Here is an 11,252-nt window from a genome sequence, read left to right as displayed (position 1 = left end):
CATATTTTTGTACCATTTGGGATGACTGTATTGATTGTAATGTTTGAATTGCTTGATATACAATTGCTGTTTGCTTTGGTGATCTGTGAGATGAGTTCTATACCCGAACTCGAGTGCACTCTAGGATAGGAGAATGGCATAGTCTTGTTGACTGGTGTGGAGTATTCCTTAGCCAGTTGACTTGCGAGCCCATTCACTTGGTGGAGGTCATGTTGGACTAATAATGTCACACAAGTTATTTGTGGATAGGCATTATTCTTTCAATCATGTTCCGCAGAAGCCAAGGACCTTAGTTTACCAAACCCATCTTGGCCTATTTTTAGGAACGTAGTGCGGAGGTCGTTCAGATGTCAGTTCTGATACGATTGTTACGCGATACTACACTCATAAGAGTTTCTCTTGAGAATATTCTTGGAATACGAGTATTCGTTCCTCCGATAATATTCGAAAGATGGAACGATGATTATGGGAACCTCTGGTAGAACATGTCTGGCAGGTTTAAACCCTAGTACACTCCCTTTGGGTGGTTCTTAACCGAGACTCCATGCTCGTGACTCTCAGCAAACCCGTGATTCATGGTTGAGTCGTTCAGACACCGTTAATATCAATGGATCCCGGATCAGGTGTAAAACCTAAAATCCACCAAAGCGGCTGGTTGATATTAAGGATGTTTGAGCCGGTTCATGTACCGTTAATATCAATGGAACTTGGGTGTCGATAAGGTGAAAACCTAAATCCACCAAAATGGATGATTGATATTAGGGATACAATGAGCTTTCCCATGACCTTTGTTTGGTGTGCTTTGCTTGATCCTTGAGTGTGTTTGTTGCATTCATGCATTCACGCATTCATCTGCACTTCATGTCATCTGAAAGAGAAAATTTTCAAGGAACTTAAAGGGTTTATTTGCAAAATTTTCAGACATGGAAAGACCAAAAAGGCATACAAAGAAGTACAGCTTTAGACAGCCCGATGTAAAAGAGTTAAGGAATCTGACATCGTATGTATTAGATCCCTTGGGTTTCAAAGCTCGCTATGGGAAGCTTCTACCTCTGCTGACTACTCAGGTTGACGAAGGGTTGATGAGTACCTTAGCTCAGTTTTACGATCCCTTGTATCACTGCTTCTTATTTCCGGACTTCCAGTTATTGCCAACTTTGGAGGAGTATTCTCACCTTATTGGGATCCCGATTCTGGATCAAGTGTCGTTCAGTGGCCTAGAGGATATTCCATCTGCTCGAGAGATTTCCAGCTTGTTGCACATAGATGAAGATCTGATTAGAGCTAATCTGACTACCAAAGGCGGAATTCAAGGTTTTCCTTCCGAGTTCCTCATCGATCAAGCTACCTTTTACGGGAAGGCCATGAGTGAGGATGCCTTTGAGGCTCTGTTTGTGCTGCTCATCTATGGATTGGTGCTGTTTCCCAACTTCAACAAGTTCGTGGACATGAATGCTATTAGGATCTTCTCAGTTCTTAATCCAGTTCCGACTTTGTTGGGCGATGCTTATGTTTCCTTGCACTCCAGGAATGCAAAAGGAGGAGGAGTTATTGTCTGCTGTCTACCCCTGCTGTACAAGTGGTTTATTTCGCACTTGCCGCAGACAGTTGCTTTCAAGGAGAACAAGGGATGTCTACGGTGGTCTCAGAGACTCATGTCTCTCACCAATGATGATATCACCTGGTATGATCGCGTGTATGACACCGTCCAGATCATTGACTATTGTGGTGAATTCCCTAATGTGCCTCTTCTTGGCACATGTGGTGGGATCAGCTACAATCCTATTCTCGCACGTCGTCAGCTTGGGTTCCCCCTAAAGGATAAACCCCATAACATTCTGTTAGAAGGTGTATTCTTTCTGGAGGGTAAAGATCCCCAAGGCCTGAAAGCCAGATTTGTCCGTGCTTGGCGCAATATTCGCAAGAAGGGTAGGAACGAATTGGGTCCAAAGAATTGCATTGCTTTGGAACCATACATCTCTTGGGTCAGACAGAGGGCTGCCACCTACTTGATGCCGTACGATCATCCGAGACCTACACCGTTGGATGTGGCTGGGCCTTCAACCCTCCCTACCCAACGTGTAGAGGAGTTGAGAGAAGAAGACCTTTCGCGTGCTTGGATCCGTGAAAGGGAGGAATTGCTACAGCAGGTCAAGGAGAAGGACGCCATGATTGAGTTCCTCGAGCACCGAGTGATCGACGATCCGAACGACGCTTGGATATCTCTGCTTCCTCAGTCTTCCAAATTCTGGAAAAGGAAGTATGATCAACTTGCAAAGGAGAAAGCAGACATGGAAGCGGCCTATGAGAGAGAGATCAAGAAGTTGTGCACTTCTCGTCTTCCAGCGTCCCGAGCTAATAGGGATCCATAGGATGTCATTTACCTTTTCTCTTTGTAATAATTAAGAATGCTGTACTTCTTTGTCTCAATATTTTGAATGAAATATTTTCCATGAGTAATTAAAATGCTTTAACAATTCAAAATATTGCAAATAATACCCTAAGGGTTCCTTGAAAATAAACAAAGCATTTGCACAAGCATTTCATGCATCATTTTTGCATAAGCAGGTACCCTTTGTTTCTGGTCTTCTTGTCCTAACCTCTGTTCTTCATTTATTTTGAAGACAAGCTGACTCACCGGTATTTTACGCGAGTCAACTCTGCAAGGGTCATGGAGCAACTAGAACAAGAGAACAGAGAATTGAAGAAAGAGGTCGCCAGACTTGGCGCTTTGATGGAGCAACTCCTCGCTGCCCAGAATCAGCCTACTCCGCCGCCCGCAACTCCTCCCCAGAGGACAGTTATTTCAAAGATAGCCACCTCGACTGTGCCAGTCAGCGCGCATGCGCCCAATGCTATGCCGCCCGGGTTTCCTTGGGGGATGCCTCCAGGCTTTATGCCTGATCTGCCAGCTCCAACCTTTGCTCATATGCCGGCATCTAGCCCGGTCCCTGTCGCCGCTCCTCCTGTCGTGCATACCATGCCAAGGGTAGACGACACCATCTATCACTCCGAGCCATCTGAGGGCTCGGACGTTCATGAAAATATGGATGCCATGAACGACCAATTCCTCGAGCTGAGAAAGGAATTGAGGACTCTTTGAGGCAAAGATCTATTCGGCAAGTCTACAGCCGAACTCTGTTTAGTTCCCGGTGTGAAGATACCGATCAAATTCAAGGTCCCAGACTTTGAAAAGTACAAGGGGAACACCTGTCCACTTGCTCACCTGGTCATGTACGCCAGGAAGATGTCGACTCAGACTGATAATGATCAACTCCTGATTTATTATTTTCAAGACAGTCTATCTGGTGCAGCGCTCAGATGGTACATGAGCCTGGACAGTGCCAACATCAGATCCTTCAACGACCTTGGCGAGGCTTTCGTCAAGCAATACAAGTACAACGTCCATATGGCGCCTGACCGAGATCAACGCAGGTCCATGTCACAGAAAGACAAAGAATCGTTCAAGGAGTACGCCCAGAGATGGCGAGAGCTGGCAGCTCAAATCACTCCACCGCTAGAAGAGAAAGAAATGACCAAGATCTTTCTGAAGACTCTTGGCTCATTTTATTATGAGCGGATGGTAGCAAGCGCTCCCTCTGATTTCACCGAGATGGTGAACATGGGGATGCGTCTCGAAGAAGGTGTCCGTGAAGGACGGTTGGCGAAGGATGATGGTTCTTCCTCTAAACGATATGGGGCATTTAAGAGGAAAGAAGGGGAAGCACACGCTGTGCAGTCTCAGCCTAAGCATAGAAGACCCTCTGTTCAGAGGAAGCCTGCACGTCGTGCCGGTCATCAGCACCAGGTGGCTCATATATCACCTGTCTTCAAAGATAATGCTCAACAATATCAACATCAACAATATCAGCATCAGCAGCAATATCAACAGCCGCAGTACCAACAACAACAGCAACGTCCACAGCAACAGGCTTACCAGCCTCGTGGAAGTACAACCAATCAAGCTAACGTGAATTATGATAGGAAGAAGATCAGCTTTGATCCAATTCCTATGACATATGCAGAGCTTTATCCTTCCTTGTTGGAAAGGAAATTGGTTTCTCCCAGGGATCCTCCTGCCATTCCTGCCAATCCACAATGGTGGTATAAACCAGACCAGCATTGTGTCTACCATTCCGGTGCTCCGGGCCATAATGTAGAAAATTGCTACCCACTCAAGACTAAGGTTCAAGACCTTATGAGATATGGGATTCTGAGCTTTGAAGATTCAAGCCCGAACGTCACCAAGAACCCATTGCCTTCGCATGGGAAGTCTGTCAATATGATTCAGGAATGCCTTGGGAAGTACAAGGTCAGATACGTGAGCCATATCAGGCAGTCATTGGTTGAATTACATTGGATGCTGTGTCAGTACAGCTACTTGGAGCATAACCACGACAAGTGCCGCGTCTGCTCAGTTAACCGCTTCGGTTGCGACCAAGTACGCAAAGAGCTGCAAAGGTTGTTGAATGAGGGTACCATTGAGATTCTGCAGAATCGCAATGTTAACAAAGACGAACCTGAAGTGAATGTGATTTCACCAGTGTTCAAGTTGCCTGAACCCGTTGTTATTCGTTACAATAGCAACAAGCCGAAGGCTTCCCCTTCTTTGATCATTAAACCTGCAGGCCCTGTGCCCTACTCCTCAGATCGAGCTGTGCCATTCCGGTACAATCCTGTTGCTGTCCAGGATGGGGTCGAAGTGCCTTTGCCTTCCACTTCCGTAACCACTGTCGCTGATGTAAGTGGGTTGACCCGAAGTGGTCGTGTATTTTCTGCGCCTCCTAAGGCTGTTGTTTCTGAATCTGCTGAATGTCCTGTGGGGACGGCTGTCAAAGTTCAGAATCCGGCACTTGATGTTGCCAAACCATCCATCTCCGTACAAAAGACTCCCGTTTCTTCAGTTAGCCCGAGTGGCATTGTTGATGAAGAATCTGATGAGATGTTGAAGCTCATCAGAAAGAGTGAGTACAACATTGTAGACCAGCTTCTACACACGCCCTCCAAGATTTCTATTCTTTCTCTGCTGCTGAATTCAGAACCCCATAGGGAGTCTCTGCAGAAAGTCTTGGATCTGGCGTATGTGGATCACGACGTCACCCTTGAGCAGTTTGATAGCATCGTTGCAAACATCACCGCTTGCAACACTTTGAGCTTTTGTGACGCTGATCTCCCTGAGGAGGGAAGAGACCACAACATGGCTTTACATATCTCCATGAATTGCAAATCTGATGCAATGTCCAATGTGCTGGTGGACACTGGATCTTCCCTTAATGTATTTCCAAAATCCACACTCTCTCGATTGTCATATCAAGGTCCTCCTATGAGGCAGAGTGGGGTTGTTGTGAAAGCATTCGATGGGTCACGCAAGACCGTGATTGGGGAAGTTGATCTCCCAATCAAAATAGGACCAAGTGATTTCCAAGTTACTTTTCAAGTAATGGATATCCACCCATCTTATAGCTGTCTCTTGGGCAGACCATGGATTCACGAGGCTGGCGCCGTGACATCCACCCTACACCAGAAGCTGAAATTTGTCAAAAACAAGAAACTGGTTGTAGTAGGGGGAGAAAAGGCTCTCCTGGTTAGCCATCTGTCTTCTTTCTCGTACATTGACGCTGAGGATGAAGTTGGGACGCCGTTCCAAGCTTTATCTATTGATGAACTAATCGAGAAGAAGTCTCCTTCATTCACTTCCTACCGTGATGCTAAGCTGTCCATTGAGTGTGGTGCAGTTGCTGGATTAGGGAAGGTGCTTGAACTTGAAGATAACAAATCCCGGGCTGGCATTGGCTACTGTTCTGGGGCATGTAATGAGCAAGGTTTGTTCACAAGTGGAGGATTCATCCATGCTGATCAACCTGAAGAAGAGGAAGTTGCTGCTATCATTGAAGAAGACGCAGAAGATGTGAACAATTTTGTTATTCCTGGTGGTGTCTGCCACAATTGGGTCGCTGTGGATGTTCCTACAGTTATCCATAGATCAGAGTAATTGTTCACTTTGTTTAAAACCCTTCTCCCATGCCAAAAGGAGAAGTGATGACATTGTTGGCAAAGCATATATACAATGATATTTTCATTCAATTTTTGCATTGTTTAACATTTGTTTTTCCTTTGTTTTCACTTTTTGCTTTTTATGTGAAATCAGTGATCACAAAAAACCATAAAAACAAAAATAAAATCGAACATTTTTTTCATCTGCATAATGATTTGCTTGTTTAAATTCTAAAGTTTTTCATTAACCAAAATCATTATGCAGGTTGATCCTAAAACCCATTGAACATAATGATCCAACGCCATCTCCCAACTTTGAATTCCCTGTATTTGAGGCAGAGGAAGATGATGTTGAAGGAATTCCTGATGAGATCACCCGTCTCCTTGAGCACGAAGAGAAGATCATTCAGCCGCATCTCGAAGACTTGGAAACAGTCAACTTGGGGTCCGAGGATTGTGTTCGTCTAGTGAAGATTGGGGCACTTCTTGAAGGGTCTGTCAAGGAAGATTTAATCAGTTTGCTACGAGAATATTCAGATATCTTTGCTTGGTCCTATGAAGATATGCCGGGTTTGGATACAGATATTGTGCAACATTTCCTGCCTTTGAAGCCTGAGTGCGTGCTTGTGAAGCAGAAGCTCAGAAGAACTCATCCAGATATGGCAGTGAAGATCAAAGAGGAAGTTCAGAAGCAAATTGATGCGGGGTTTCTGGTGACTTCTACATATCCTCAATGGGTGGCCAATATTGTGCCTGTTCCTAAGAAGGACGGAAAAGTCCGTATGTGCGTTGACTACAGAGATTTGAATAAAGCTAGTCCGAAAGACGATTTTCCTCTACCACACATTGACATGTTGGTAGACAATACAGCTAAATTCAAAGTCTTTTCCTTTATGGACGGATTTTCCGGATATAACCAAATCAAGATGGCACCAGAGGATATGGAGAAGACAACATTCATCACACCTTGGGGAACATTCTGTTATCGAGTGATGCCCTTCGGTTTGAAGAACGCCGGAGCCACGTATCAACGAGCTATGACTACCTTGTTTCATGACATGATGCACAAGGAGATAGAGGTCTATATTGATGATATGATTGCTAAGTCCCGAACGGAAGTTGAGCATGTTGAGCATTTGTTGAAGCTCTTTCAGCGTTTGAGGAAGTTCAAACTTCGCCTGAATCCAAACAAATGTACATTTGGAGTCCGTTCCGGCAAATTGTTGGGTTTTGTGGTAACTGAAAGAGGTATTGAAGTTGATCCTGCAAAGGTCAAAGCAATACAAGAGATGCCTGCACCCAAAACTGAGAAGCAAGTCCGAGGTTTTCTTGGCCGCTTGAATTACATTTCCAGATTTATATCCCACATGACTGCCACATGTGCGCCGATATTCAAGCTCCTCCGGAAAGATCAGTCTCATGATTGGACCGAGGATTGCCAGAAAGCTTTCGACAGTATCAAAGATTATCTGTCTGAACCTCCGATCTTGTCTCCGCCTGTGGAAGGAAGACCTCTGATTATGTATTTGACAGTTCTTGAAGACTCGATGGGTTGTGTACTCGGTCAACAAGATGAATCAGGGAAGAAAGAATTTGCTATATACTACCTCAGTAAGAAGTTCACTGATTGTGAGTCTCGGTACTCTACGCTTGAGAAGACGTGATGTGCTTTGCTTGGGCTGCTAAGCGTTTGCGCCAGTACATGATAAATCATACAACTTGGTTGATATCCAGAATGGATCCGATTAAGTATATCTTCGAGAAGCCTGCTTTAACTGGGAGGATTGCCCGTTGGCAGATGCTATTGTCTGAGTATGATATCGAGTATCGAGCTCAGAAAGCTATCAAAGGTAGTATCTTGGCTGACCATTTAGCGCACCAGCCAATTGAAGATCATCAGTATGTTCAGTATGACTTCCCTGACGAGGAAATTCTGTATTTGAAGATGAAAGATTGCGATGAGCCTACACTTGATGAAGGTCCGGAACCTGGTTCCAGATGAACGATGGTGTTTGATGGCGCTGTTAATCAATATGGGAATGGAATTGGGGCAGTGATCATTACTCCTCAAGGTTCGCACATTCCGTTTACAGCAAGGCTAACTTTCAAATGCACGAATAATATGGCGGAGTATGAAGCCTGTATTATGGGACTGGAAGAATGCATTGACTTGAGAATCAAGTATCTTGATGTCTATGGTGATTCGGCCTTGTTTGTCAATCAGATCAAGGGTGAATGGGAGACGAATCAGCCAGGTCTCATCCCATACAGAGATTACGCAAGGAGAATTTCAACATTCTTCACAGAAGTTGAATTTTATCATATTCCTCGAGAGGATAATTGGATGGCAGATGCCCTTGCTACGCTTGCTTCCATGATTGTGGTCAGATGGTGGAATGATGTTCCCAATATTACTGTGATGCGCTTGGACAGACCCGCTCACATATTTGCAATCGAAGAAGTGAAAGATGACAAGCCTTGGTACTTTGATATCAAGAATTTCCTCCAGAACCAGGTCTACCCGCCTGGGGCATCTGTGAAAGATAGGAAAACTTTGAGAAGGTTGTCAGGCAGTTTCTACCTCAGTGGTGAAGTGCTGTATAAAAGGAATTTTGATATGGTTTTGCTCAGATGCGTGGATAGACACGAAGCAAACCTATTGATGACTGAGGTCCATGAGGGTTCATTTGGTACTCATTCCAATGGACATGCCATGGCTAAGAAGATGTTGAGAGCAGGCTACTATTGGTTGACAATGGAGTCTGACTGTTGCAAGTATGTGAAGAAATGTCACAAGTGTCAAATTTATGCGGATAAGATTCATATTCCCCTGACACTCCTGAATGTGATTTCATTACCATGGCCTTTCTCTATGTGGGGGATCGACATGATCGGCATGATTGAGCCGAAAGCGTCCAACGGACACAGGTTTATTCTCGTAGCAATTGATTACTTCACCAAATGGGTTGAAGCCGCTTCGTACGCGAATGTAACCAGGCAGGTGGTTGTGAAGTTTATCAAGAACCAGCTGATTTGCCGTTATGGTGTGCCAGAGAGGATCATTACTGATAATGGATCCAATCTGAATAACAAGATGATGGATGAGTTGTACGCTGAATTCAAGATTGCACACCATAATTCCTCTCCCTACAGACCTAAGATGAATGGGGCTGTCGAAGCTGCTAATAAGAATATCAAGAGGATTATCCAGAAGATGACTGTCACGTACAAAGATTGGCATGAGATGCTGCCATTTGCTTTGCATGGATATCGTACATCTGTACGCACTTCAACAGGGGCAACCCCTTTCTCTCTTGTTTATGGCATGGAAGCCGTTCTCCCAGTAGAGGTGGAGATCCCATCAATGCGAGTCTTGATGGAAGCCAAGTTGACTGATGCTGAATGGATTCAGAGTCGTTATGACTAACTGAATTTGATCGAAGAGAAGAGATTGACTGCCATGTGCCATGGTCAGCTATATCAGCAAAGAATGAAGAAAGCATTCGACAAGAAGGTCAAGCCTCGTGTGTTTAGAGAAGGTGACCTTGTGCTCAAGAAAGTTTTGTCTTTCGCGCCCGATTCCAGGGGCAAGTGGACTCCAAACTACGAGGGTCCATATGTTGTTAAGAGAGCCTTTTCAGGCGGTGCTTTGATGCTTACAACAATGGATGGGGAGGATTTCACTCGTCCTGTGAATTCAGATGCAGTTAAGAAATACTTTGCCTAAAAAAATATATGCAAAAAAAAAAAAAAAAAAAAAATAGAATAGCTCGCTAAGTTGAAAACCCGAAAGGGCGGCTTAGGCAAAAATGAGCGTCTCGGTGGAGAACCCGCAAGGGTAATCCAGGCAAAAATTAGAGACTTGAAAAAAGAATATATTTACATCCCGCTAGATTGAGTACCTCACTCTGGGGCAATCTAGGCAAAAATTAGGGATTTGGCAAGTAACTGCATCCTGACAAGACTTTCTGTTCTCCAGTCGTCATTTCGTCAGAAGATTCTCGAATCGTCGTCAACTGAAGCTTCGGATACATCGAGATTCAAATTGGTAGAGAAAGGATCATTATGTTCAATGTAGCCCTCTTCCAATATATATCACTGATTTCAAATTTGTACAGATCTATGGAGTCTTGCCATTTGCAGGCTACCATTCCATCAAATCAATTTGAGCTTTTTATCCAATTATTTGCACTCCTATTTGTTTCAATTCAACAAATGTTTTGCATGTTTTAAATTGATAAAATGTCATTGTTTTAAACAAATAAAATTTTCAAAACAACATTGTTGTTTTAAACAAAGTGAACATTCACAAGATTGAAAGGATACTCAAGAATATCTCAGTGCTCTCCCGAGGGTGGCATGATCTCCAACAGGTAAGACATGTGTTCATATTCCTGGTTTGTTTGTATCTTCCTTCTTCAGACCTTTGTTGGGGTTGTTCCTCAAGCAGATTTGTTGTTGGGGTTGTTCCCCAGTATAGTCGCAAGCAGAGTGTTGTTGAAGACTTCGTTTTCTCCAGCAGCAATCTTCCCTAGCATGTGTGTTTTCCTTATGGAAGTTTCGGCGATTGATAGTTTGTCATCTTGGTGCCCCGTCACTTTCTCCAGTGGGTCAACATTCCCAGACTTTATTTGTCTCCTCAACACAGTCACGAGTAGAGCTGTTATTGATATCCTCATCGGAGTCGCGAGCAGAGTTATTGTCACTCTTCCCAGTGCAGTTGCCAGCAGAGTTGCCTGTTTCCTCAGCACAATCGCTTTCTTTTTGAAGACTTGGTAAGTCAGTGGTTTGAGACCCGGTACTTTACCTTTTCCCCGGCGAAGTCGTCTGCGGAATTGTTGCTATCTCTCCATCATAGTTTTTTCTCTTCAGCAGAGCAGGATTTATGTTCCTACTCGGTGGTTGATTTGGGTTGACATCCCAGTATTTTTCATCCATCTTTTACTCAGCATAGTCTGCAGAATGTTTGTTGTGGCAGTTTCGCCTGTTGAATACTCCTTCAAATCCCCAATATGGTCGGATGATGGCTTTGGCCTCCAGTGAACGGATTGAGTTCCTGACTATTTGTGATCCCCAGTAGAGTGGCTTATATTGAAGAATCTACTTGTTGTGATCAGTTTGCTATGTGTATTCTCCCCAAATGGAGTGGTTTGTTGAAGAAACTACTTGTGTGATGTTTTCTCCTTCAGTGGGTTGTTCCCCAGGAGAGTAGCCGACAGTTTTCCCCAGTAGAGTTGCTTATGCAGTTAGATTCTATT

Source organism: Lathyrus oleraceus, chromosome 2 (genome assembly GCF_024323335.1).
Source record: "Lathyrus oleraceus cultivar Zhongwan6 chromosome 2, CAAS_Psat_ZW6_1.0, whole genome shotgun sequence".
In the NCBI taxonomy this organism is placed as follows: Eukaryota; Viridiplantae; Streptophyta; class Magnoliopsida; order Fabales; family Fabaceae; genus Lathyrus; species Lathyrus oleraceus.
Note: the sequence above shows the minus strand (reverse complement) of the source record.